Genomic DNA, 27,789 nt, shown 5'->3' with positions numbered 1-27,789 from the left:
TACAAAACAGGTAAGCATTCAAACCTGACAAAGGAAAAAAATATTTCTTCATCTTGCAACTCTGTCAAAACAGACAATTGTACCCTTCCAAGCAATGTTTCATATTCCTATTTCTGTCATCAAATATCTGTGTGCTAAGTATACCTATTTTTGTTCACATAGGGGAGAAAAGACTCTGAGGACACCACTCATCAGAGGAGACAACAGACCCCCCACCTCAGGAAGAAGGTGAAATCCCCCAAAGCCAAGCAGAGCAGGAGGAGGAAGGAGACGAGGTGGAAATTGTCACCACAACAGGTGAGTGTCTGCAACCACAGGCTCAGGTAAGAGATGGATGCCAGAATATTTATAATACATGGTGTGTTTTTGTTTCTATCTTTTTAGGTGATCGTGATGTTGTGGATGAAGGTCATTTCACCAGTGAAAGTGCCCAGATCCTGATCGGGGAGATCATGGGGTGTAATAGGGACTTGGAAAACATCCAGAAAAACATCAATGATGTTCAAAACAAAATGAAGAACATCATTGATGTTTTAGGGAGAGTTCAAAACTCCTCGAAATCCTTAATGTAGTTGGCGTTTTTTCCCCAAAAATTTGTTGCACCTTTTTTTACATATTGTCGAAAAGACAAATTTTGAAGATGCACACAGTGTGTCAACATGTGCTATCTGCCACCACGGGAGATCAATGGACGCGTTTTGGGGGTGCAACCCCTTCCTCAATAATAAAGTAGCTGAGAGGAAGGGGTTGCACCCCCAAAACACGTCCCTTGATCCCCCATGATGGCAGCTAGCACATGTTGACATTCGGCAATTTGTTTGCATCTTCAAAATTTGTTTTTTCCTGGGGTGACATCACCCCATCTGCTGAACGCAATATCAAACACAGTTTATAAATACTGATGTCTGATATTGCCTTCAATTTCTTCCAAAGTTGAACTTTGTAAGTTCCAGATTTTTTTTTTTCAAAAAGGCTCAGACATTGTTTGGCATATCGATGGCCCCCCTACCTGCAAAGTATTCCATGTATCTTAGACGGAACTTGCGGGCACTCAGGGGGGGCAAGCCAGGATGGCCAGCTTCAAGCGCCATCAGGGTTGGTTCATTTACATTAATTCAGGATTCAGGCCCAACTGAGCCAGCATAGTTCACAGAATTTCTCCTTTAAAAGTTGTGGAGAACACAGCAAGCCAGGATGATGTGATTGAGTTTATACTCCGCCATGTGTATTGGTGTAAGAAATAGGTGGAACTGGCTCTGGCCAGCTGGTAATTAAAAACCCTCTGGTCTGGGGTGAGGGTCCTCATAGGGAATGGCCGCATAAGATGGTCCCTCAGTGCAAATGCTTCATCCGCAACGAAGACGAATGGGAGTCCTTCCGCATTGTCTCCTGGAGGTGGCAAGTCCAAGCTGCCATTCTGGAGACGCATGTAGAAGTCCATCTGGGCGATGACTCCACCATCTGACATCCGACCATTCTTCCCCACGTCCACATACAGGAACTCGTAAATAGCCGACACCACCGCCAACATCACAATACTATTGAACCCCTTATAGTTGTAATAGTATGACCCCGAGTTGGATGGTGGGATGATGTGGATGTGTTTCCCATCAATTGCTCCTCCACAGTTAGGAAAGTCCCACCGCTGGGCAAAGTGGGAGGCCACAGTCTGCCATTCCTGTGGGTTGGAAGGAAACTGTGGAGTCAAACAAGAATAAAAAAAATATTCATTTTGCACATAAACATGGAAAGCAGATTAGACACAAACATTCTTGGCCAACATCAGTCTAACTTTTTTTTTTAGGGACTATTTAAAGACAAAGGTATAAGGTCCACCTATCAGATTCCTCCCCCCCTCTCATGGGCCATTTTGGAGATTTTATGGGGGGGAGATGTTTTGGACAGGTAACCCTCTCCACTTCATTGAGAGATGAATGCCTAAATAATGTGGATTACTTTGGCCAGCCCCTCCTTACTTTACAGTATTGGCAGCCCACTGGACAGGTAAGAAGTGTCATAATACAAAGAGAAAAATAAACACTGTACACATTTTAGCACATTTTTTTTTCAAGATAATAATAGGATACAAAAATTGAAACAGTACCATTTGAAAGTATTCAGGCAGGCGCTTGCACTACATGCTTTGGGGAATTCATCCATAAATCTGACCACAAAAGAGATGGGTATAGTGTGTATGGGTTTAGTCAGCAGATAGAGGATTGCTATCAGCTGAGTTAGCAGTTGGGGGGGAGAGAAGGTTCCAAATGATTTTGTGACCCCCCAAAAAAAGCCTCTGACACTCTACCAGAATTTCAAGCACAAATCACAATTTTCATCATTTTAGGGGGTATTTAGGGTAAAGCACTACTATGAAGCTGACAAAATACATTGTTAAGTGACTACACAAGGTGAATATAGGCCCAGGAGAGCATGCTGGGGAGGTAAGTGAAGGCAAATATGCATGATGGACCAAAAAAAATTACATAAAAATCCAGCATGCATGAGGACAAAGGGGACATTCACAGCATATTACAATCATGGTAATTAGGGAATGAGGAAAGAAATACAATATATTATCAAACATTAAATAAAATAAAATGTGATGTTAAAGGATAAAAATCTTACCTTAATATAGTCCTTCTGCAGGACCTGGATGATGGCAGAACAGGTCTCCGGGATAATGATCCCCAGAGCCTGGGGGGAGATGCCTGTCGAGAACTTAAGGTCCTGCAGGCTTCTCCCCATTGTCAAGTACCGCAGGGTGGTGACTAGCCTCTGCTCCAGAGTGATGGCTTGCCTCATGCAGGTATCCTGCCTGCTAAAATAGGGGGTCAGCAAAGCCAACAAACGGTCAAATACAGGGTCCGTCATCCAGAGAAAGTTCCTGAAATCATCAGGATTATTCTCACGGATCTCACGGAGCAAAGGCATGTGACAGAACTGGTCTCGCTGGAGCAACTAATTCTTGTCCACGAACTCCTCCCCGCCCTGTTCATGGACTGGGCTTGTGTCAAAGTAAGAACCCCAACACCAAGCACCCGCACAGCACGAACTCTACGATGAGTACGTACACGCAACATGGCTAGAAAATGGTCGGCTGCTCAGAACGAAGTAACAGAACGCACTGAAGAACAGCAAGGCCTGTGAAGAGCAAACTGAAAATCAGTAACGAACGAACAAGAACACAATGACAGAGTCAAGGGTAACTCGCTGCACGCACTGAAGACTAGTGAAGACCACTGAAAACCCACAAGCACAAACTGAACAGCAGAAATACGAAAACCACGAGTCTGAAAAAGCGCAAATCGTCTCTCACCAAACTTTTACTAACACGAGATTAGCAAAAGGAGCCCAAAGGGTGCCTTGCTTGGTTCTGAACTGCCCTTTTCTAGTCTCGTCGTACGTGGTATATGTGACCGTGTTCTTGGCGTTCGGAAATTCCGACAACTTTGTGCGACCGTGTGTAGACAAAACAAGTTTGAGCCAACATCCGTCAGAAAAAATCCATGGATTTTGTTGTCGGAATGTCCGATCAATGTCCGATCGTGTGTACGGGGCATTAGGGTTTGGGCGCTATTTGGTTTTAGGGAACTATAGTAAATTTGATTTTGGGATTATTTTCTTTCCAGCGCTATAGTGAATACTGTTTTAGCGCTAATTAGCATGATTAGCACTAATTAGCGGAAATTTGTGGCAATTATCACTATTTAATGCTGCGGCGCTATAGTAAATGATCCCCAATGAGATGCCATTACCCTTCAAAGAAAACAGTCAACCGGCACTACCAAACAATAAGAGGCTGGCCATTATTTGACTTCAACATCTAAAGAAAAAGTTAAAGGCCAATAAACAGTACTACGAACACTACACTGCATTCATGGAAGAAACGATCAGAAAAGGTGATGCAGAACCAGCCCTTTTATTATCAGAGAAAGAAACAGTGTGGTACATCCCACATCACGGGGTTTATCACCCCAAGAAGCCAGACAAGTCGTCTTTGATTGTTCAGCAAAGTTTCAAGGCATCTCCCTAAACGACACCTTATTGACAGGTCCAGACCTGATAAATTCTCTAGTGGGAGTCCTCTGTCGCTTCAGGAAGGAAGCAGTTGCTGTGATATGCGACATTGAAAAGATGTTCCACCAGTTCTACATCCCCCCAGAAAAGCGCAATTACTTAGGGTTCCTTTGGTAGGAGAACGGCCAGTTGGAAACAGAACCCCCAAAGAATACAGAATGGCAGTTCACCTCTTTGGCGCCAGCTCCTCTCCAGGATGCGCCCACTTCAGCCTCAAGTATCTTGCACAACAATACAAGGCAGAATATCCTTCAGCATCAGCTTTCATTTAGAAGAACTTTTATGTCGACAACAGCCTAACCAGTGTTTCAACAATAGGGATGAGCTTCGAGTTCGAGTCGAACCCATGTTCGACTCAAACATTGCCTGTTCGATTGCCCGTTGAATTGCGAACGTTATGGGCCGTTCGTGCCAAATTCGAGTGGCGCGTCATGGCCCATAATTCACTGTGGCATCGCAGTGCATTGCTGGCTGATGATTGGCCAAGCATGCACTATGACCCGCATGCATGGCCAATCACAGCGCCGTCTGTACAGAGAGCCGTAATTGGCCAAAGCCAGGGTGGCTTTAGCCAATTATGGCTCAGGGAGTTTAGTACACGCCCCACACTATATAAGGCCCCCTGCGTGGCGGCCTTGTGTAGTGTGTTGCGGTGGCGGATAGACAGAGAGACAGTGTCATTTGATTTAGGTTAGATAGAGTAGGCAGGCGAATCAGTTAGCTGCACTTACAGTGTATTGAGTATATATATATGCATCCTAGGTGTTTTTATATATATATATATATATATATATATATATATATATATTCATACATACACACACACACATATTATATATATATATATATATATATATATATATATATATATATATATATATATATATATATATATATATATATATATATACACACATATACACACACACATACACACACTGTATTCAGTTTAGCTAGATCTGTTCCTGTTATTCTCTTCCTAATATACTGACAGGCAGGCGTATTTACAGTATTTACAGTTGGTGTACTGTGTCCTCTGCACAGTGTGCACCTAAAGCTACCTGAAGACAATTGCTGGTGTTCTGATCCTAATAATACCACAGGCAGGCAGCTGCAGTATTTACAGTTAGTGCACTGTGTCCTCTGCACAGTGTGCACCTAAAGCTACCTGAAGACAATTGCTGGTGTTCTGATCCTAATAATACCACAGGCAGGCAGCTGCAGTATTTACAGTTAGTGCACTGTGTCCTCTGCACAGTGTGCACCTAAAGCTACCTGAAGACAATTGCTGGTGTTCTGATCCTATTAATACCACAGGCAGGCAGTTGATTCTGCTAGCTGCAGTATAATCAGTATATATATATATATATATATATATATATATATATATATATATATATATATATATATATATATATATATACACATCCCAGCTTTGTGCAGCTACATCTCACTACAGGCCATTAGTATGTTTGAAAGGCCAACAAGGAAAGGCAGACAGTCACAAGCCAATAAAAGAGGGCAAGAAGGCTCTGTGTCTAGAGGCAACAGTGCCGATCGTGGACACGGTGCATCCTCATCAGCACGTGGCCGTGGGACATGCTTGGCCTTTTTTTTGGCAGCTGGCCGTGTTGAGCCGCAACATGCCGAGGACTTGGTAGAGTGGATGACCAAGCCGTCCTCATCCTCCTCATCCTCTCTCACCCAGGCTCAGGGTACTTTGTCTGGCAAAGCATCTGCCAAAGTGGCCTCTTCCCTCGGCTCAATGGCATCAGTCACTCCTTCCCTAGCCCCACCATGTCCTCCTGAGGAGTCCCCCGAACTGTTTGACCACAGTGTTGGGTACATACTCCAGGAGGATGCCCAGCGTTTTCAAGGCTCCAATGACGGTACACAGCTAGAGGAAGGCAGTAACGTGAGCCCAGAGAGAGGGGGTGCCCAAGAAAGACAGCAATCTGGCAGTCATGTTCCCCCAGCTGCAGCATACTGCCAGCTTTGCTCCAGTGATGAGGAGGGAGGGGATGATGAGGAAGTCACTGACTCCACGTGGGTGCCTGATAGGAGAGAGGAGGAGGAGGAGGATGCACAACTCCAATGAGGCAGGATGCCCTCCAGGGGCCAGCTTAAGGTAGCACACCGACTGCATCACACCACAGAGCTCCGCATGTGCAGGGCACTGCTGTCTCTGCACGTTATTTCAAAAGCTCTTTGGTGTGGGCCCTTTTTGAGATGAGTGCATCAGATTGCACCGCTGCCATTTGCAACATATGTCTCAAGCGTATCTTGCGTGGCCAAAACATCACCGGCTTGGGCACCGCATGCTTGACCAGACATATGTCGACCTGCCATGCAGTTCATTGGCAAGCGTACCTAAAAGACCCACACCAAAGAACAAAGCGGACCTCTCCTTGCTCCTCATCAGCTGGGCTCTCCAGCCCCACTATACCTTCAGTCCTCTCTGAAACCTGCACTGAGAGGAATGAAGGTGTAGAATTAGGTGTGCCAAAGCCAAGTACTTTCGGGCAATCTGCTATCGGTACACCAACGTCAGATTGTACCAGGCAAATTACCCTGCCCCAGCTGCTGCACCGCCAAAAGAAGTTCGCTCCCAGCCTTCCACATGCCCAGCGGTTGAATGCTAGCTTGGCTAAATTGCTAGCACTTCAACTGCTGCCTTTTCAGTTGGTAGACTCTGCCCTCTTCCGTGAGTTTCCTCAGTGGCAGGTTCCTAAACGCCACTTTTTCTCACGGAAGGCGACTCCGGCTCTCTACCAGCATGTGGAAGGCAATGACTTGGCCTCGCTGGACAGGGCAGTCAGCGTTAAGATGCATATTACCGCTGACTCATGGTCCAGCAGGCATGGACAGGGACGTTACCCATCTTTTACTGCGCACTGGGTGACTCTTCTGGCAGCTGGGAAGGATGCAGGACAGGGTGCAGTAGTGTTGGAAGTTGTTCCGCCACCACGCCTCCAAAATTTTACTAGAGGTGATTCTGCCACACCTCTCTCCTCCACCCCTTCTCCTCTTCTTCCTCCATGGCCTCTTCTTGTGCTGATTTGTCCTCGGAACCAGCGGTGCTCCATAGGCATTCAAGGGGCTACGCAAGCACACAGGCAAAAAGATGTCATGCAGTGCTTGAGCTGGTGTGCTTGGGGGACAGGAGCCACACTGGGGCAAAGATTCTGTCAGCTCTGCAGGGGTAGGTTCAGAGGTGGTTGACGCCACGTCAGCTTAAGGCAGGAATGGTGGTTTGTGACAATGGCACCAACCTCCTCTCCGCCCTCCGACAGGGACAACTGACACATGTGCCCTGTTTGGCTCACGTCCTTAACTTGGTGGTGCAGCGGTTCTTGGTCAGGTACCCGGGCTTACAGGATGTCCTGAGGCAGGCCAGGAAAGTCTGTGTACATTTCCGCAGGTCATACAATGCCAGTGCTCAGCTGGCTGACCTCCAAAAGGATTTTAACCTGCCCAAGAACCGCCTAGTCTGTGACATGCCCACTAGGTGGAACTCAATGTTGGCCATGCTGCAGCAGCTGCACAGGGTCAGGGGAGCTTGTTTTTTTCCCCCATGCCAGTGGGCTATGATCAGGGATGCACGCACTGTCCTTTCACCATTTGAGGAGGCCACGAGGATGGTGAGCAGTGACAGTGCATGCATCAGTGACACTGTCCCTCTTGTCCACCTGTTGGAGCACACGCTGTGTGAAATAATGGACAGGGCACTTGAGGCAGAACAGAGGGAGGAAGAGGAGGACTTCCTTACCTCTCAAGGCCCCTTTATCCAGACAGTGTTCCTGCGTGACCGCTGATCACACAGGAAGAGGACGAGGATGAGGAGGAGGAGGACGAGGATTGCGTCAGCATAGAGGTGGAGCCTGGCATTCAGCATCAGCAGCAGTCTTCAAGGGATCATTTACAGTCCGAAGAAACCCATGGACTTGTACATGGCTGGGAGGAGGTGGCTGTGGATCATGTCAACCCAGAGGACTCTGGACCGAATGCCTCAGCAAACCTACGCTGCATGGCCTCCCTGATCCTGCAAAGCCTGCAGAAGGATCCTCGTATTCATGGTATCAAGGGGAGGGATCATTACTGGCTGGTAACCCTCCTTGATCCACGTTACAAGGGTAAGGTTGTGGACCTTATCTTGCCATCGCAGAGGGAGCAGAGGATGAAACATCTTTGGGAGGCCTTGCAGAAAGGTTTGTGCAACGCTTGCACAGTATGCAATTGAGCTACTGGCCTCTCCTGCATCCAGCGTTCTTTCGGAACACACATTCAGTGCTGCTGGAGGCTTTGTAACCGATCACTGGGTGCGCCTGTCCACCGAATCGGTCGATCGGCTGACCTTCATAAAAATGAATCAGTCTTGGATCACCAGCTACCAAGCACCTGATGCTGATGTAACCGATTTTTTTTTTTTTTTTAATGTGAGATCCCTTCAAGACTGCTTATGCTGAGTGACTATCCTGTTATGCTGAGTGAAAATCCTCTTCCTCCTCAATTTTCATGCTGATAGCTTGTAAGAACATTTTTGGTTCTGGGCACCGCCACCAGTGGCTAAGGCCCAATTTTTCTGCCCCTGTTCAACGGGGCCATGTAATTACAATTTTTGATGTAATACTTTGCTGCAGGGCTCATTCCTTCGCTCCAACTATAGCATATGTGAGGGGTTGCAGTGTTGTGGCACCAGTGCCTAAGGCCCAATTTTTCTGCCCCTGTTCAACAGGGACATGTAATTACAATTCTTGATCTAATATTTCACAGCAGGGCCCGTTCCAGCGCCCACCAAGAGTAACTGTGAGGACTTACAGTGTTGTGGCACCAGCACCAACACCACCAAAGGCCCAATTTTTCTACCACTGTTCAACAATGGCATGTAATTACAATTCTTGATCTAATATTTCACCGCACGGCCCGTTCTTGCGCCCACCAAGAGTGACTGTGAGGGCTTACAGTGTTGTGGCAACACCAACACCTAAGGCCCAAATTTCTGCAGAGCAGGCATGTACTGGCCATCGGGACTACCGGGAGTATCCCGGTGGGCCGATGACTCAGTGGGCCGGTTTCAGTGACAGCCTGCCAAAATTAATGGATGCACATTTCAATATTAATTGACACTTTTGATGAACTTTTAGCTATGTTGGATTTTGCATAATATTTGAATCATTATTTGCACCGAATGGATTTTTGATGTTATTTTAGTTAGCGCCACATCCTTTGCTATATATTCAATTTATCTGTGGGTTTGTGGTAACTTGTTTGATGTTGGCAGCTGCTCACTACTGCGGTTGATCAAAAATAGGTGTGCGCATTAGTTGTTTTTTATTGTAAAATATATAATGCAGAGCCAGGCATCAAGCCTAGTCCTAGGGGACAGGTGACAGGGGGACACCAGGGGGTAGAGGGGTGCTGGAAAATACAAGACAACCAGGGGGCCCACGGAATGAAGAGGCTCTATTGAATGAAGGGGGCCCCCAATGGGAAGAAGGACCCTATGGAATGTAGGGGGTTGTATGGTATGTAGGGAGCCTAGAAGAAGGACCCTATAGAATGAAGGGGGCCCCAATGGGAAGAATTGGTGTTATGGTTTCTGCATCAGTCTTGATGACATCAGAAAACCTTGGAGCATGGGGAGAAGATTCTGAGGACCAGTCTAACAGGATGGAGGATCAAGTGAGCAAATCTTCCTTTTCCATGCTGCCTGGACCTAAACAAGCCCTTGCAGTGTGGGCACGATTTTATTGTCACATGACAAACTTACCTTTGAAGCGAAGCCCTCCAGCAGCATGCTGTCACTGCTGCCGGGGGCATCCCCCTTCACCTGGTCTTGCTTCTGGGTTTGCGTGCTCCTACTATGTGGATAGCCGGGCCGTGATGACGTCACTCTCGTGCAAGTGTGCAGCATACTGTTTTTGTGCGTGTTTGCAATATTAGAGTGGGCCGGTCTGGATGAAGTCCAGGGCCAAATTTTTGTCCCAGTCCAGCCCTGCTGCAGAGTATATAGGGCAGGCCCCTACTTTTAAACATCCAACTTACAAACAACTCCTACTTGCAAACGGAAGTAGATAACAGGAAGTGAGATGAAATCTACCCCTAGGAAGGGAAATTCTCTCCTGTAAGAGTTAATATGGGAAAAACGTGTCTCTTCTCCACTGATGCTTTATCACCAATCCTTGTTTCACTAAAAACCCCAAATTTTCAAAAAACATTTGTCATTGGGACAGAAAGTGAGGTGAAATCTTCTGAAGAGGTGCACAGACAACAAAACAAATGTTACAGGGGTGATAACCCTTCCCTATGTTTTCCAAAAAGCTTAAAAATAGATTTTTTGGCTGGAGCTACACTTTAAGAATGTAACAGTTCAAAATTACAAACAGATTCTACTTAACAGCAAACCTACAGACCCTGTCTTGTTTACACCTACTGTATACTGCTGTCCAGAGTATATGTATGAGGGGGGAGTACCCATGCCATTTGTCTCACTGCTTTTCATCCATATTGCCGGGACCCGACATTACATTAAAGCAGTTTTGAATTACTTTTATTCCTTTACAAATGTCATTTTGTGCAGGGACTGTTCTAAGCATGCCATTTTACAGGCATACTATAGACACCCCCCAGGTACGATATTTAAAGGAATATTTCACCTTTTTTTTTCACTTTAAGCATTATTAAAATCACTGCTCCCAAAAAAACGGCCATTTTTAAAACTTTTTTTTGCATCGATACATGTCCCCTGGGGCAGGACCCGGGTCCCCAAACCCTTTTCAGGACAATAACTTTCATATTAGCCTTTAAAATTAGCACTTTTGATTTGGAATGGTCGAGTCCCACTGACTTTAACAGGGTTCTAAAGTTCGCGTGAACTTTCGGTCCGTTCGCAGGTTCTGGTGTGAACTGAACCGGGGGGGGGGGGGGGGGGGGGTGTTCGGCTCATCCCTATTGAACAATGAGTGAAGTTACAAATCTAATCCTTGAAGCATGAGGATTACGTAAAAATGCTGGCTTAAGACTGCATAAGTTCAACTCTAATGAAAGGGATGTCCTGTCTTGTGTAGCTCCATCAGAAATAGCAACAACTAGTGAACCTTTCAAACTTAACCCAGACTCAACATCAGAAGGACAACTACTTGGCAATGGCATTCAGTGGTCAATTGAAAATGACACCTTCAGCTTCAACGTTGACATAAAGGATTGACCCTCAACTCGCTGTGGTATCCTGTCAGTTGTAGCCACTCTTTATGATCCTCTAGGCTTTATTGCTCCCTTCATACTGAGTGGCAAGTGCATTCTTCAGGAGCTTTGTCGCAGGGACATCAGTTAGGATAAAGCACTTCCTGAGAGCTTAAGCCCACGGTGGGCCTGGAAGAGTAGTCTGCAAGCTTTAAGTGAAATCAAGATACCCAGATGCTACCATCCTCCTGATTTCGGTAACAGAGTGAAGGTGAAACTACACCACTTTTCCGATGCCAGCAACTTAGGATATTGCCCTTGTTCGTACCTTAAGTACAAAAATGATATAAGTCAAGTTCAGCTTCGTGATGGCTAAATCAAGAGTCGCGTCAACGAAGATCGTGAGCATTCCAAGGCACAAACTCTCAGCTACAGTCACCATAGCAAGATTGAGTGTCATGTTGAAGGCAGAACTTGAAATAGAAATTGACGAAGAATTCTTCTGGTCAGACTCCCAGGTAGTTTTGGCCTATATCAATAATGAAGCAAGAAGATTTCATGTGTTTTATAGCCAAATCGTGCTCAACTCATAAGAGAGATTACAGATCCAACTCAGTGGCATTATGTGGATACAGCACAAAACCCAACTGATCTATTTCCCCCTCAAGCTGGTTATCTGGGCCTAGCTTCCTATGGAAATCTGGAGTGCTCACATCTCCAAGCTCTTCAGCAGAATTGATTGTAGGCGATCCCAAAGTCAAACCCATTACAACCCTTGCCTCACAAGTCAGTGGGCAAACTGATATTCTAAATCTTCTGAACAAGTTTTCCAGTTGGTTAATACTCGTTAAGGTGATTGCAAGAATCAAGAGAATACGATTGAAGACCCATCTCTGCAGCAATATTGTGACTGATGAGGAATGAAAGAAGGCTGGGGAGGTAGTGATAGTTCATCAGCAAGTTTTTCCACAAGAGCTAAAACTTCTTCAAAGAGGAGATAGCCTTCGAAATTCAAGCCCTCTTAGTTACCTTGACCCCATTCTGGTTCAAGGACTTCTTTGTGTTGGTGAAAGGCTGTCAAGATCAACCCTTAGTCAAGAAACAAAACACCCAGTCACCCTCCCAAAGGAAGGGCACGTTACCCAATTAGTCCTGTCCCATTTCCATGCAGCTACTCATCACCAGGGCCACAGCCAAACTATAACAGAACTCAGAGCAAATGGATTTTTGGTGCTTGGTGGAAGCAAGTCAGTTTCCAAGTTCATACAGAAATGTGTACAGTGTCGAAAGTTCCGACGTTCTACAGAGGAGCAGCGTATGTCAGAGCTCCCTGAAGAACGTGTAGAAGTTACAGCTCCCTTTACGTACTGTGGTGTGGATTGTTTCGGTCCCTTTATCACCAAACAAGGTCGTAAGTAGTACAAGAGGTATGGTCTCATATTCACTTGTTTCTCCACACGTGCAGTCCACATTACATAGTTACATAGTAGGTGAGGTCGAAAAAAGACACAAGTCCATCAAGTCCAACCTATGTGTGTGATCATATGTCAGTATTACATTGTATATCCCTGTATGTTGAGGTCGTTCAGGTGCTTATCTAATACTTTCTTGAAACTATCGATGCCCCCCGCTGAGACCACCGCCTGTGGAAGGGATCGAAGATGCTCAAAGATTTATCTACAGATTCCTTCATCAATGTCTTAAGGTGCTTCATCAGTTTGAGAGGAGCCTTTCGCCAACTCCACTGTGACCAAGGCACGAACTTCACAGGAGCAAAGAACGAACTTAAAGAAGCCCTGAAGAAATGTGAAACCAAGGCATGAGAAACTTTCCTAGCTAATAAACAGTGTGAGTTTATCTTCAATGCTCCTTCAGCAAGTCACGCAGGTGGAGTCTGAAAGCGTCAAATTAGAACCATTCGTAATGTGCTAAGTGCTACAACGGTCCAATGTTCAAGTAGACTAGATGATGCTTCCCTTAGAACACTATTTTCTGAAGCCAGTCGTCAGTCATCCTTTAACTGTCGATGGAATCAATGACCCCAAGGCACCAGAACCACTAACTCCAAACCACCTCATCCTGATGAAATCCAAGTATGCATTACCTTCACCTGGGAAATTTATAATGGAAGATGTATATGTAGCTAAACGGTGGAGTAGCGGTAGAGTACAGTATTTAGCAGAACAGTTCTGGAGTCGGTGAAAAAGGAAATACCTCATGAGTGTTTCCACAAGAAACAAATGGCACACACCTAGACATAACCTGAAAGTAAACAACATAGTTATAATCAATGCAGATATGTCTCCGAGATGCCAGTGGCAGCTAGGACATGTGATTGAAACTACAATAGAAAAGGATGGTCTAGTTCGTCGAGTAAAGGTGTTAGTGGGTGAGAGGAGATTGCAAGATACGAAGGACTATGTATCAAAACCCTCAATTATTATTCAATTCAAAATTGAACGTCCTATTCAAAAGCTAGTAGTTCTCATAGAAAGTAAATGAGTTATCAGTTTTAGTGATACACTAGCACACCACCGTGCAATACAGTAGCCAGTTACAGAGGTACCTATAAGCTAAATTGTGTAAGATAGTGGCCATGGTTATGTTCTGTAAATAATGTATGACTCTTATGCCCCATACACACGGTCGGATTTTCCGATGGAAAATGTCCGTTCGGAGCGTGTTGTCGGAAATTCCGACCGTGTGTGGGCTCCATCGGACATTTTCCATCAGATTTTCCGACACACAAAGTTTGAGGGCAGAATATAAAATTTTCCGACAACAAAATCCGATCGCGTCAATTCCGACCGTGTGTGGCCTGTTCCGACGCACAAAGTGCCACGCATGCTCAAAAGAAATTCCGACACGGAACAGCTCGGTCTGGTAAAATTAGCGTTCGCAATGGATACAGCACTTTCGTCACGCTGCAATGTTAAAAATGGTTTAATACAGCGCACTCTCTTCTTCTTTCTAATGTGACAAGAATTAAGTAGTTTTGCTGCTCATATTCACACACACTTCTCACAGACTTTTTTTTTTGTTCCTTGGGATTCCCGGAATATATTGTTATTTGTCACATCGTACAAAAATTTTTTTTTGTTTTGTTTTTTTTATTTAAAGCCATTTTTCTTTTCGATTTCATGTTTGTAGTTTTTCAAAGGCTGATCTTTGTTTAATGTTATTTTTAGTTTTACTCCAGACTATTTTTTGTGTGTGTTTTGTTTGTCAAGTTACCACAACACCATTATTATCTTTTATTATTTAATCACAAGGACATTGTTTGTTGTTGGTGTCCCTTTTTAATTTCACATTGTATTTTTGAAATGTACCTAAATCCTCACAAACAAACTGTCCTTTTTGTAAAAGACACATAGGCAACTATAATTCAAACTAAAAATCCTTTATTAAGGGCTCAGAACCAAACAAAGAGGGAGGCAACGCTGGATAAACAGGAGAAATTAGCGAAGCCTGGGACCCCCAGGGCAGACATCAATTCTTGAACATCAAAATTGGTGGCCTGAGGAGTCCATATGTAAGGGAGGGCAGTCTGGTCCAGAAGTACCAGAGATCCGGAAAGCAGCAGATGACATCTGTGTCCCCAGGCTGTGGTACCACAAGAGGCTGCATCTTTTGGCCGACCAGACTGGATCCAGGGTCCTCACTTTCTGGTCTTCCTTCCACGCTTCATTCCGGGCTGTGGCTCTGCTGTTGGAGATGTGGCAGGAGGAGGAGTAGGACCTGGAGGAGGAGGAGGACTAGGAGGACCTGGAGGAGAAGGAGGAGGAGGACCTGCAGGAGGAGGAGGAGGACCATGTGTGAGTTCACAAAGGTGTGTATCAGATGTAATTTGGGCCCTCATCCCCTTATTAAGAGCCTCCAATATTAACGACTCACTCATGAGTTGTTGTCCCTCCTCCATCCTCTGCATTTTAGAGGCAATGATGGCAGCGAAGTCATCCTCCACGGTGTGTGGTGCTCCCAGGGCCTCTGTAGCCCTCCAAAAGAGGCCTATGGCAGCCTCCTCTAGGGCACTCCTCCTCCTGCCACTTTCTCTTTCCAGGTGTAGGGGAGGGACCTGCAGATCAGGCAGGCGGCTCGGCCCAGCCACCTCCTGGCTGAGACTTCCCTGTGTATGAAAAAGGGACATGGTTTTAGTTTTTGCATCATCAATCACAATCATAAATTAGTACTCCAAACTAACATCTAGTTAACATCATTGATTGGAAAACCAGCAATATTTAGAGGAATGCTATACCTGGCTCAATCTGGGCTCCTCCACATGTTGCTGCCTGGAAGGCCCAGGTTGGGTATCAGAAGCCTCAGCCAGGGGGGAAGGAAGCGTGGAAGGAAGACTGGAGAGTGATGACCTGGGTTCAGTCTGGTCTGCCAGAAAATGCAGCCTGTCATAGTACCACATCCTGGGGATGTAGATGTCATCTGCTGCTCCGGATCTCTGCGAATCCTGGACTTTCTGGCACTTCCTTACATATGTGCTCCTCAGGCCACCAATTAAGATCTTCAAATATGTGATGTCTGCCGTGGGGATCACCTGCTTCACAATTTCCAACAATTGATCCAGCGCTGCCTTCCTCTTTGTTTGGTTCCTGTAATGTGGGTGGTTGATCTCCCACAGACAAGGCAGCTCCCTGAACATGTCAATGAAGATTGCCATGAAGTCTGTATCATTCAAGATATCCATTTTAACTGCAAGACACAAGACAAACCCTAATGTCAGCCAAAACTCTCCTAATCTTGTTACAATATAGGCCTCAATGTAGAAGCAGTATAGGCACAAGTATGTCTCTTACCTTCGTTCTTACGATCGGCGCCTCCAATGCTCCTTCCTCCGCTCACAGATCGTACGCAATACGCACGTGTGGGAAGCTTTATACACACTGCACATGCGTGTAACTCCGCCCGCCCCTGATGTTCTTTCTAGTCTATTCCCCGCCCCTTTTCATTCGGCGCAGTGGGTGAAGAGCACATGGCTGAGTCAGAGCAGGTGCGTGCTAATTACAGGAAAGAGGAGGAGGAAAGCCCGCATCCGGACACGTCCCGATCCAGAAGGAGAAGATTTAAGGCCACAAATATGTCCTTTGGGGAGATGTTGGAGATGGTCGACATGCTGAAGAAGGCCGACTATGACGGGAAGTATGGGCCTTACCCCAACCCCAATATCAGAAAGGCCAAGATCATTGCAAAAGTGGTCAAAAGTCTGCACAGGAATTTCAGGGTACGACGATCGAAAGATCAGCTCAGGAAGCGGTGGTCGGACCTGAAATTAAGAGAGCCCAAGCAGTACAGAAAGATCCGGAGAGTGCTGCAAAAAAGTAAGTAGTTGTAGTAGTGCTGTGTTCCTATTCTTTTTGTCTTTATTACGTTCATGCTGCTCCATATGCTTTTCTTATGTCTTGTACAGTTTAAAATGTCAATTTTAATGTTCATGGGCCCATTATTCATTCGTATCAAACATTTTTCTTTCGGCCTATAAAACACCATTGTTTAGGCCATATGCATTTTCCTACATTTTTTAGGGTCTACTTGGATGCAAAATATTTGGTTGTGTAGATGGGTTTGTTACTAGAATGAAATGCAAACTATATTCTGTGTAAGGAGAGGACACTCAGCAGCTGTTTTCACATCTGGTCACTGGAGCACTAGTGTAGGACACAAGAACACCCTTTTTATTAGGGGGGGCACACAGGTGATCCAGTGTATACTATAGGGGGGTCTCCATCTGTGAATCTTGTACAAAACAGGTAAAGTATTGCAGGTTGACAAAGGACACTAAAAAAACCTACATCTTGGAACTCAGCTAAAATTGACAATTATACCCCACTTCCAAGCAATGTTTCCTATTTATAGTTCTGCCATCAAATATCTGTGTGCTAATTATACCCTTTTTGTTTCACATAGGGGAGAAAAGACTCGGAGGACACCCCTCATCTGAGGAGACCACAGACCCCCCACCTCTGGAAGAAGGTGAAATACCCCCAACCCAAGCTGAGCAGGAGGAGGAAGAAGATGTGGTGGAAATTGGCACCACAACAGGTGAGTGTCTGCGACCACAGACTCAGGTAAGAGATGGATGCTGGCAGTTTTTTGATACCTGTTTTTGTTTGGTTTCTCTCTTTTTAGGTGATCGTGATGTTGTGGATCGAGATCCTTTCACATCAGAAAGTGCCCAGATCCTGATCGGGGAGATCATGGGGTGTAATTTAGAATTGGAAAACCTCAAGAAAAAAATCAATGATGTTATTCAAAAAAATAATAACATCATTGATGTTTTGGGGCGAATTTAAAACCCTACAAAATCACTATTTTTTTTGTGTGCTACAATCTTTTGAATTTTTGAGCGATGTTTCGAAAAGCCAAATTTGGAGGATGCACACAGTTTGCCAACATGTGCTAACTGCCATCACGGGAGATCAATGGACGCGTTTTGGGGGTGCAACCCCTTCCTCAATAATAAAGTAGCTGTGAGGAAGGGGTTGCTCCCCCAAAACATGTCCCTTGATCCCCCATGATGGCAGCTAGCACATGTTGACATTCGTAAATTGGTGTGCATCTTCCAAATTTGGCTTTTCAAGGGGTGACTTCACCCCATCTGAACACAATATCAAACACAGTTCCTAAATACTCATGTCTGATATTGCCTTCAAGTTTTACCATATGTGAACTTTGTAAGTTCAAGTTTTTTGTGTTTCTTGTTGGTTTTACACAGGCCTGTTTTATCATAAATGGACATTACTATTTTTGATAATGCCACCCCAAAAATTGTTATACAACAAACATGTTGGTTTGTTTTAAAAACCGTTTCTAAATGCACATGTGATTGTGCAGGTATTAAAAAGTTTGTTAATTAAGAATGTGTGCATTATTTTCTCAACGTTACAACACTTTTGTGGTGATGTAATTGCTGTTTTCTGAGAAAATGGGGGTTATTTCCTAAGGGCAAATCCTCTTTGCAATACAAGTGCAGTTTCAGTGCAGTTTCAAGTGCACTTGTAGTATAAAAAGTGTCTACGCCTTTAGTAAATAACAGCCAACAGTGCTTTGTATAAGGTTACACAATCACGACATTTTCACGACTCCACACATTGCTGTCAGCTAAAACAAACACAAGCAGTAAATGTCACCAAAGATTAAATTTTTTTTTTTATTTGATAAATGCTTCACAAATTGTCTGGCATATTGATGGCCCCCCTACCCGCAAAGAACTCAAGGTATCTTAACCGGACATCATGGGCACTCAGGGGGGGCAAGCCAGGAAGGCCACTTTCAAGCGCCGTCAGGGTTGTATCATGTAGATTTCCCGCCTCAGGCCCAACTGAGCCAGAATAGTTGGCAGAATGTTGGCGTAAAAAGTTATGGAGAACACAGCATGTCAGGATTAAATGATTAAGTTTATACTCCGCCATATGGATGGGTGTCAGAAATAGGCGGAACCGGCTGGCCATGATTCCAAATGTGTTCTCCACCACTCTTCTGGCTCTGGCCAGCCGGTAATTAAAAACCCTCTGTTCCGGGGTGAGGGTCCTCATCGGTAATGGCCGCATAAGATGGTCCCCCAGCGCAAACGCTTCATCCGCAACAAAGACGAATGGGAGTCCTTCCACATTGTCCTCTGGAGGTGGCAAGTCCAAGATGCCATTCTGGAGATGCCTGTAGAACTCCGTCTGGGCGATGACTCCACCATCGGACATCCGGCCATTCTTCCCCACGTCCACATACAAGAAGTCGTAATTAGCCGACACCACTGCCAACATCACAATGCTATTGAACCCCTTATAGTTGAAATAGTACGACCCCGAGTTGGGTGGTGGGACGATGTGGATGTGTTTCCCATCAATTGCCCCTCCGCAGTTAGGAAAGTCCCACCGCTGGGCAAAGTGGGAGGCCACAGTCTGCCATTCCTGTGGCGTGGAAGGAAACTGTTGAGGAAAACAAAAATAAATTAGTATTTTTGCACATAAACATGGCAAGCAGATTAGGCACAAACATTCTTGGCCAACCTCCAGGTAGCATTTATTAAGGGAAAATTAACACCAAAGTATAAAGGTACACCTATCATATTCCCCCTCCCCCCCTCTCATGGGTCATTTCTAACATTATGGGGGGGGGGGTGGAATCTTGGACAGGTAACCCTCTTCACTTCATTGAGAGATGAATGCCTAAATACAGGGTAATACTTGGAACAGCCCCTCCTTAGTTACACTATTGGCAACCCACTGGACAGGTAAGAAGTGTCATAATACAAAGATATAAATACACACTGTACACATTTGAGGACATTTGGACATTATATTACCTATCAAGATAATAATAGAATACAAAAACTTTAAACACTACCATTGGAAAGTATACAGGCAGGCCCTTGCACTACATGCTTTGGGGAATTCAGCCATACATCTGACCAGTAAAGAGATGGGTATAGTGTGTATGGGTTTGGCAAAGTCAGCAGATAGATGATTGAGGATAGATAGAAAATTGGGATCAGCTGACTTAGCAGTTGGGGGGAGGGAGGGTTACTAAAAATGATTTGGGGACACCACAAAAAAAAGCCTCTTGCACTCTGCCTAAATTTAAAGCAAAAATCACATTTCTAAACATTTTAGGGGGTGTTTGGGGTAAAGCACTACTATGGAGCTGACAAAATACACTGTTAAGTGACTACATGAGGTGAATATAGGGCAGGAGAGCATGCTGGGGAGGTTATTGTAGGCAAATATGTATGAAGGACTAAAAAAATAATTACGTAAAAATCCTGCATGAATGAGGACAAAGGGGACATTCACAGCATATTCCAATCATGGTAATTAGGGAATGAGGAAAGAGATACAATATCTTAGCAAACATTCAATACAATAAAATGTGATATTAAAGGATAAAAATCTTACCTTCATATACTCCTTCTGCAGGACCTGGATGATGGCAGAACAGGTCTCAGGGATAATGATCCCCAGAGCCTGGGGGGAGATGCCTGTCGAGAACTTGAGGTCCTGCAGGCTTCTCCCTTTTGCCAAGTACCACAGGGAAGCAACCAGCCTCTGCTCCGGAGTGATGGCTTGCCTCATGCAGGTATCCTGCCTGCTGATATAGGGGGTCAGCAAAGCCAGCAAACGGTGAAATACGGGGTCCGTCATCCTGAGAAAGTTCCTGAAATCATCAGGATTATTCTCACGGATCTCACGGAGCAAAGGCATATGAGAGAACTGGTCACGCTGAAGCAACCAATTCTTGGTCCATGAACTCCTCCCCACCCTGTTCATGGACTGGACTTGTGTCAAGGTCAGGACCCCAACACCAAGCCCCCGCACAGCACGAACTCTACGAGGAATACGTATACGAAACATGGCTAGAAAACGGTCGGCTGCTCAGAACGAAGTAACAGAATGCACTGAAGAACAGCAAGGCCTGTGAAGAGCGACCTGAAAAAGAGTAACGAACGAACAAGAACACAATGACTACTTAAAGTCACGCGGAACTTGCTTGCACGCACTGAAGAGAAGATACAAACCCACAAGCACAAACTGAACCGCAGAAAACGATCTGAAAGCCACGAGTCTGAAAAACCGCGAATCGTCTCTCACCAAACTTTTACTAACACGAGATTAGCAAAAGGAGCCCAAAGGGTGCCGCGCTTGGTTCTGAACTGGCCTTTTCTAGTCTCGTCGTACGTGCTTGACTTCACCGCGTTGTTGGCGATCGGAAATTCCGACAACTTTGTGCGACCGTGTGTACGCAAAACAAATTTGAGCCAACATCCGTCAGAAAAAATCCTAGGATTTTGTTGTCGGAATGTCCGAACAAAGTCTGACCGTGTGTACGGGGCATTAGTCATATTCATTGGTGGGAGTGTAACTGTCCGCTAGTTACTTTAAACACTTGTTCAGCACTGACTGACAGGTGGAACCTTTATGCCTTCCTCTTGTTTCCCTAGGGAATGTTTTGATCATCAGACCCTTCCTCCTTCCTCTAGTTTTGGAGAAAGGGGGGGTTCTTGCGATTCAGCATTCAGAGACAAAGCAAGTCAGCAGTACCGCATGGGAAGGCGATTGTTTATTGAAGTTTTCTAAAGTTTAAGGTTGCACCCCTTGGCAAGTGGAGCAAGGTATGCAGTAAGGTGCATTGTCTTTTCACTTTACATAGAATAGCCAATCATGTGCACCAAAAATAAAAAATAAATTGATTTTTACTTGCACATGATTGAATGCTTAAAGTGAGCACAACTTCACCTCATGCACTATGACATACTCATTTAGTGATGTCTAGTAAAATCCCGCTAAATTGTGTCTATTTTTGCAGTTTTTGCAGAAGTGTTTGATGAAACGTCGTGAGTGCCGATAATATAAATTCTGTACAATATTGAGGAGCTACAGTTTGCTAAAATACAATAGCTTATAAATGACACAATGGGGGCGATTTACCAAGATGAATGCTCTGCGCCGGTTCACACCTTAATTGGTGCGCTGGAAAAGTCATTGATTGAACGTGCGAACCGGCGCACGCAGGTGATAATAAATATGTAAACTGCAACTGGTGCTTAGATAACTGCAGTTTTCTCATTGATAATAGCGCACACCCAATCCAATTGGTTAATTTCATCTCATTGGATGTGTCTTCTTAGGCAATCAGTAGGTGTTCTCAGTGAATTAACCCTTTTGATGCTAATCTCATTCCTATTACTTCTAATATATCTTTGAAATGTGTTTTTTTTTTTTGATTTGTACCCAAATCTTTCAATACATTACAAAGAACAGAGAAGTGTTTTTAAACCCAATAAATTAATATTTTCTAATCTTGATCTTTAAAGGTGACCATACACTGCAATCAGTTAGATCTTTAAAAAATTAGATTTAGTGCAAGAGCCTGTTTGATTTCCTATAATTTGAATTAATTGTTCAAGTGCGTCTTCCTATTACCTATTTTTCTGAAATATCGAGTTGTACAGAGATTGGCCAATCAGATTGCATATTGCATGACCATCTTAAAGTGCCAAATTTGGAATGTAGATGTTCCATGACCCACTTGTATTTTCCTATTGATATTTCTTGGGCATTATACAAGGCACATGAGAACCCACCTTTTTTCAAGACATGCTAGAGTGATCAGGAATCTTCAAAGTACGGCTCTAGATATATATATGGGCAGCACAGTGGTGTAGTGGTTAGCACTTTCACCTAGCATTAAAAAGGGTCACTGGTTCAAATCCTGCCCACGACACCATCTCCCTGGAGTTTGCATGTTCACCCTGTGCCAGTGTGGGCTTCCTCCCGGTACTCCGGTTTCCTCTCACACTCTAAAAACATGCTGGTAGGTAAATGGGATCCATTCTAAATTGGCCCTAATATGTCTGAATGTGTGTTAGGGACCCACTCAAACACCACCCCCTTGTTAAAAAAAAATAAAATCATTTTCTTAATTTGCAAATAAGGATCATCTCTTCCTCAGAGAACAGTGAGCGGGGCATGGTGGTGGGAAGAAATTAACAGCAGTACAAGCAACTTCCTGTAGGGGCGTGATGTAATTCCTGTGTCCTGTCCACTGCTTCCGAGAAACAGATATGCGCCACGGACACATACCTATGCGCACACAGTGTACAGCACTCGTGCATGCGCACACAGCGCATCTAGGTACATTTAGCTGCAGGAATCCATATTTGGATGTAAATTAATAGTAAAGCAGATGCAGATTTCCAGGACTGGACTAACAAATGTTTATAGCGAAAGGCAATGAAATCCTTTCTTATTTTTGCTTGGGGATAGAGTGCAGAGGGATTAGAAGTCTTGTCAGTTTTTGGGGATGTCTGCACCCCTGATAGGGTGAAGACACCTCTCAAATTTTGCCACTTTCTCCTTCAAATTTATTCACTTCCTGTCACATAGCCAAACAGGAAGTGAGGGTAAAACCCTACCAATGTCTTTCCTTGGGGACACACAGGTCAATCTAAATAGTTTCCCCATTAGGTAAATTGCACTCTAGCATTAGTTAACCTACTAATGACCTTAGATAATCTCCTCACCACCATTTTTGCAAATACCTTGTAGTCTGAATTTAACAAGGAAATAGGCCTCCAATTTTGAATATCCTTCCTATCCCCCTTCTTATAAATGAATACCACTACCCCTTCTCTCAAGATTCGGATATAATACCTTCCTTCATCATGTAATTAAAAAACTCAACCACTTCCCCCTTAATAATATACCAAAAAAAATTAAAAAACTCACTTGGTAAGCCATCCCCTCTGGGGGTATTATTAGCCCCAATGCTTGTCACAGCTTCCCACACCTCCTCCTCGTTCACCTCTTTCTGCAAATAAACCTTATCATCCTCATCTAAATTATCCTCTACCATATCATTCTAGTATCTGACTCATCAACACACACTCCCTCATACAACCGTTCATAAAATTTAGTCACGCATTCCAGCACATTCTCTCCCTTACATTCCCTCCCTTCTTCATCATACACACCCTCAAACATTCCTTTTTCCTTACAAACCCTCTTGAAAAAAAATCTAGAGCATTTTTCATCCTGCTTCAGATGTTTTACTCTCGCTTGAAAAATAATTTGTTTTTCTCTTTCAGCTAATACCTCTTTAATCCTCTTCCTAACATGGTCTATTTCAAAGCCCATATTCCTAAATGAATATAATGTAGCCAACCTGATTTGTAACCTAGAATATCTCCCTTCTCACTGCTACTTTTATCCCTACTCTTTTTTTGAAAAATTAATTTAATTTTTCTTTTGACCCAATCCCACCACCCCAAAATATTACAGAAATCTTTTTTCCTATTAACCCATCTACTATATATGTAGCAATAACTCTCGGTGGAGCTGCTGGTTTAAAGCGAGTTGTTACTTTCACTTCCGCCACCTCTGTTTCACCGGCACCGGGTCTAGGGTTCCGTTGAGTTTACCTCTGCACAATGTAGGCACCAAACACTTGATAAAAATAGGTATAGATAGAGAGGCTTAAGTCATATGTAAAGGTTCAATGCCTAAAGATTTATGGTGACTGCGCTCCAATCCCAAAACAAGGCAGTAATAAAGTATCCCAAACAGGTGGGGAAAGAAAAAGGCAGGGTTAAATGGAAGAGCAATGACCAAGTTTAAGTAACAAAAAATAGCAATTTATTGGCATGAACACAGTTTAACAGGTAGCAGGGTGATGACCCAATGCAGTACTGTATTTATAAAAAGTGACGCCGACCACCTGTGAGGGTGGATCTGCCGCGTCCACAAACAGGGGGAACAAAATTACATTAAACAAAAACATATAACAAAATAAAACCAGCGTCCGGACGCATGATGAGTTGATGTCAGTCCTGCTGTCCAATGGGGCGTATGTGAGCCAATGCTCAGTAGGGCTACAGGGCTGACATCAATCCCAGAGGTGGAGGGGCACGGGTGAGGGGAGGAAGGGGAAGGAGGAAGGGCAGGGGGCTATTGTGGAGATCTTTAACAGTCCATGAGACATCTGCAAGCTGATGATTGTGTCAAAAGATTGTTGTCTTGCTGATGTGCATCAGATAATATGACCATATAGTCAACGGTGAGGGGACATGTGATATCTGTGTATTCTGCTGTGTAGAGATGCATCACAGTTGCAACAGCAAGTAGCAGGAAAACGTTCATCAACTTGTGGAGATTTTAGTACATTTGGGCTGTATAGACAGAGCAGTAGAAAGACCTGATTACTTTACCATCCCAGACAGGTGCATCGTGTATGTACAGAAGCTGGCGTCCTCCGCGCAGAATCGCTGCACCGCTATGCGGTATTCAAGGTCCTTGCGCTGAGTGCAGGGTGCACATAGCTTGTGTAACGTACCTGGGATGTGAGCCTGACGTGTGGAGGGAGACCTCCCTACCACCCTGGCTCGGAGACCACTGGAGTGGGAACAGTGGCGGTAAGAGCACAGTGGGGTAAAGGTGCCTGAGTCCTTACTGTTAGAAGTGGTCTCCTTGCGTGGAAGCTGGAGTGGTGGTTGCAGCTCAGCAGATGCAGGTCAACAGCAGAGAGGATGCAGGTCAGCAGGTGCAGATTGCAGAGCAGCAGATGCAGGTCAGCAGATGCAGGTTTGCAGAGCAGCGGATGCAGGTTAGCAGATGCAGGTTTGCAGAGCAACGGATGCAGGTCAGCAGATGCAGGTTTGCAGAGCAGCGGATGCAGGTCAGCAGATGCAGGTTTGCAGAGCAGCGGATGCAGGTCAGCAGATGCAGGTTTGCAGAGCAGCGGATGCAGGTTAGCAGATGCAGGTTTGCAGAGCAGCGGATGCAGGTCAGCAGATGCAGGTCTGCAGAGCAGCGGATGCAGGTCAGTGGACAGAAACAGAGTCAGACGAGCCGGGTCATACACATCGGGGAATACAGCAAAAACGGCAGGCAGAGAAGAGTCAGAGTCCAGGCTGGGTCTTGGCAACAGGCAATCAGACAGGTAACAGAGCCGGGTCAAACTAGCCAAAGTCAGGATTGGAGACATAAGCAGGGTCAGGAAGCCGGGTCAAAACACAGGAACAGAGTACAAGTACAATCAGGAACACAGGGAACGGAAGCAGATCAAACCGCTAGGGGCAGCGCCATTGAGCATCTTTTAAAGGCTAATGGGTGCCAAAGCGCATCTAAGGAACGTGCATGCGCACATTCGTGCGATCAGTCCGTGACTCACGCATGCGCATAGGCGCACGCCTTCTGGAACGGAATGAACATTCGTGACAGTGCCCCCCCTTAAAGGCAACCTCCGGGTGCCCAAGAGAGCTCTTTTCTGGGGGTGACTATGGAAAAAGGCCTGGATTAATTCTGGAGCGTGAATGTTCTGTTGGGGTTCCCAGGAATTTTCTTCCAGACCGTAACCCTTCCATTTGATCAAGAATTGTAGCTGATTCGTTCTTCTTCGGCAGTCTAAGACGGCCTCTACTTCAAACTCCTCATCTCTGTCAATGATCACAGGTTCAGGTGGTCTTGATCCTCTGTCAGGAAAGGGATCAGGCACTGTAGGTTTCAATAATGAGACATGGAATACCGGGTGGATTTTCAAAGACTCCGGTAAGACAAGTTCATAGGAAACGTCATTTAATTTCCATTTTACTGGGAAAGGACCAATGAATTTGGGTGCCAATTTCCTTGCGGGGCAGGCCATCTTAAGATTGGTGGTGGATAACCATACTTGATCACCCTGTTGCAGACATAACTCCCCCCTTCTCTTCCTGTCAAACATCTTCTTATTGGTTGCCTGTGCCCTGGTCATGGCTTCCTGTAATAATTTGCTATTACGAGTCAGAAAATCGATAGTACTCTGGACCGCCGGGACTGTTGAATCCGGAATGAGATCAGGTAGGAAGGTTGGATGGTACCCGTAATTGGCAAAGAATGGAGACTGACCTGTAGCCGAATGACTGGCATTATTAAAGGCAAATTCTGCCAGAGGTAGTAATGATACCCAGTCATCCTGAACAAAGGAGGTGAAGCATCGGAGATATTGCTCGAGCGTTTGATTCGTCCTCTCGGTTTGCCCATTGGTCTGAGGGTGATAGGACAAGGACATGGACAGTTCAATCTTCAGAGCCCTGCATAAAGCCCTCCAGAAACGAGAGGTGAACTGCACCCCTCTGTCCAAAACAATGTCCGCAGGAACCCCGTGTAGCCTTACTATCTCTCTAATGAAGACTTGGGCAGTTTCCATGGCAAGGGGTGTGCTTTTTAACAACAAGGTTGGTCTTTATTGAAAAAAAATCATCATTGTACAGTTAACATTCACAGTCAAGCTCTCGTATATAATACAAAATAAAAGAATCATTTGTGAAGCAACGTAAAATGCTGGGTTAGTTATAAGAAGGAAAACAATGCTAATCATTACAGGCATCTCTTATATAGTTATCCACTTGCATATACTCTAGGCCACTGGGTCTAGGATGCTGCCTATCTGGTGGGGGGGTAGTACATTCTACCGCGTTAATACCGTAGAGTCTGTCTACATGTCCCACTAACATACCACGGGGCACTAGAACTGTTCAGTCCAGGGCAGCCATATTCGATCAAACTTCTGCGGACAACCTCTATTGGTGTAAGTCATTTTATAAAGAGGCAGCACCGCATTGACAGCGGAGTCCCACGCCTCCACCTTAGGGGGGGATGGAATGCCCATTTCCTAAGAATTTCCTTCTTGGCGTAAAACAACAGTAAGGAGAATAGTATCTTCATATACCTAGGTCTCTGGTCATCATCATGGATGCCCAATAGGGCCAGCTCGGAGGATATCGGCAGCGTCAACTGTAGGCGGATATTTATGCTTTCAAAAACGGCTGCCCAGAACTTCACTATAAGAGGACATGTCCAGAACATATGTAGATATGTGCTGTCTGGGGATTGACATCTATTACAGTTTGGCGATCTATTAGGATAGATCTGGTGCAGTCTCTGTGGGGTGTAAAGGGTGTGCTTTTTAGTGGAACAAAGTGGGCCATCTTGGATAGACGGTCAACCATGACAAAAATGGCTGAATAACCTTCTGATGGAGGAAGTTCTACTA

The sequence above is a fragment of the Aquarana catesbeiana genome, linkage group LG12 (assembly GCF_042186555.1).
Source record: "Aquarana catesbeiana isolate 2022-GZ linkage group LG12, ASM4218655v1, whole genome shotgun sequence".
In the NCBI taxonomy this organism is placed as follows: domain Eukaryota; kingdom Metazoa; phylum Chordata; class Amphibia; order Anura; family Ranidae; genus Aquarana; species Aquarana catesbeiana.
Note: the sequence above shows the minus strand (reverse complement) of the source record.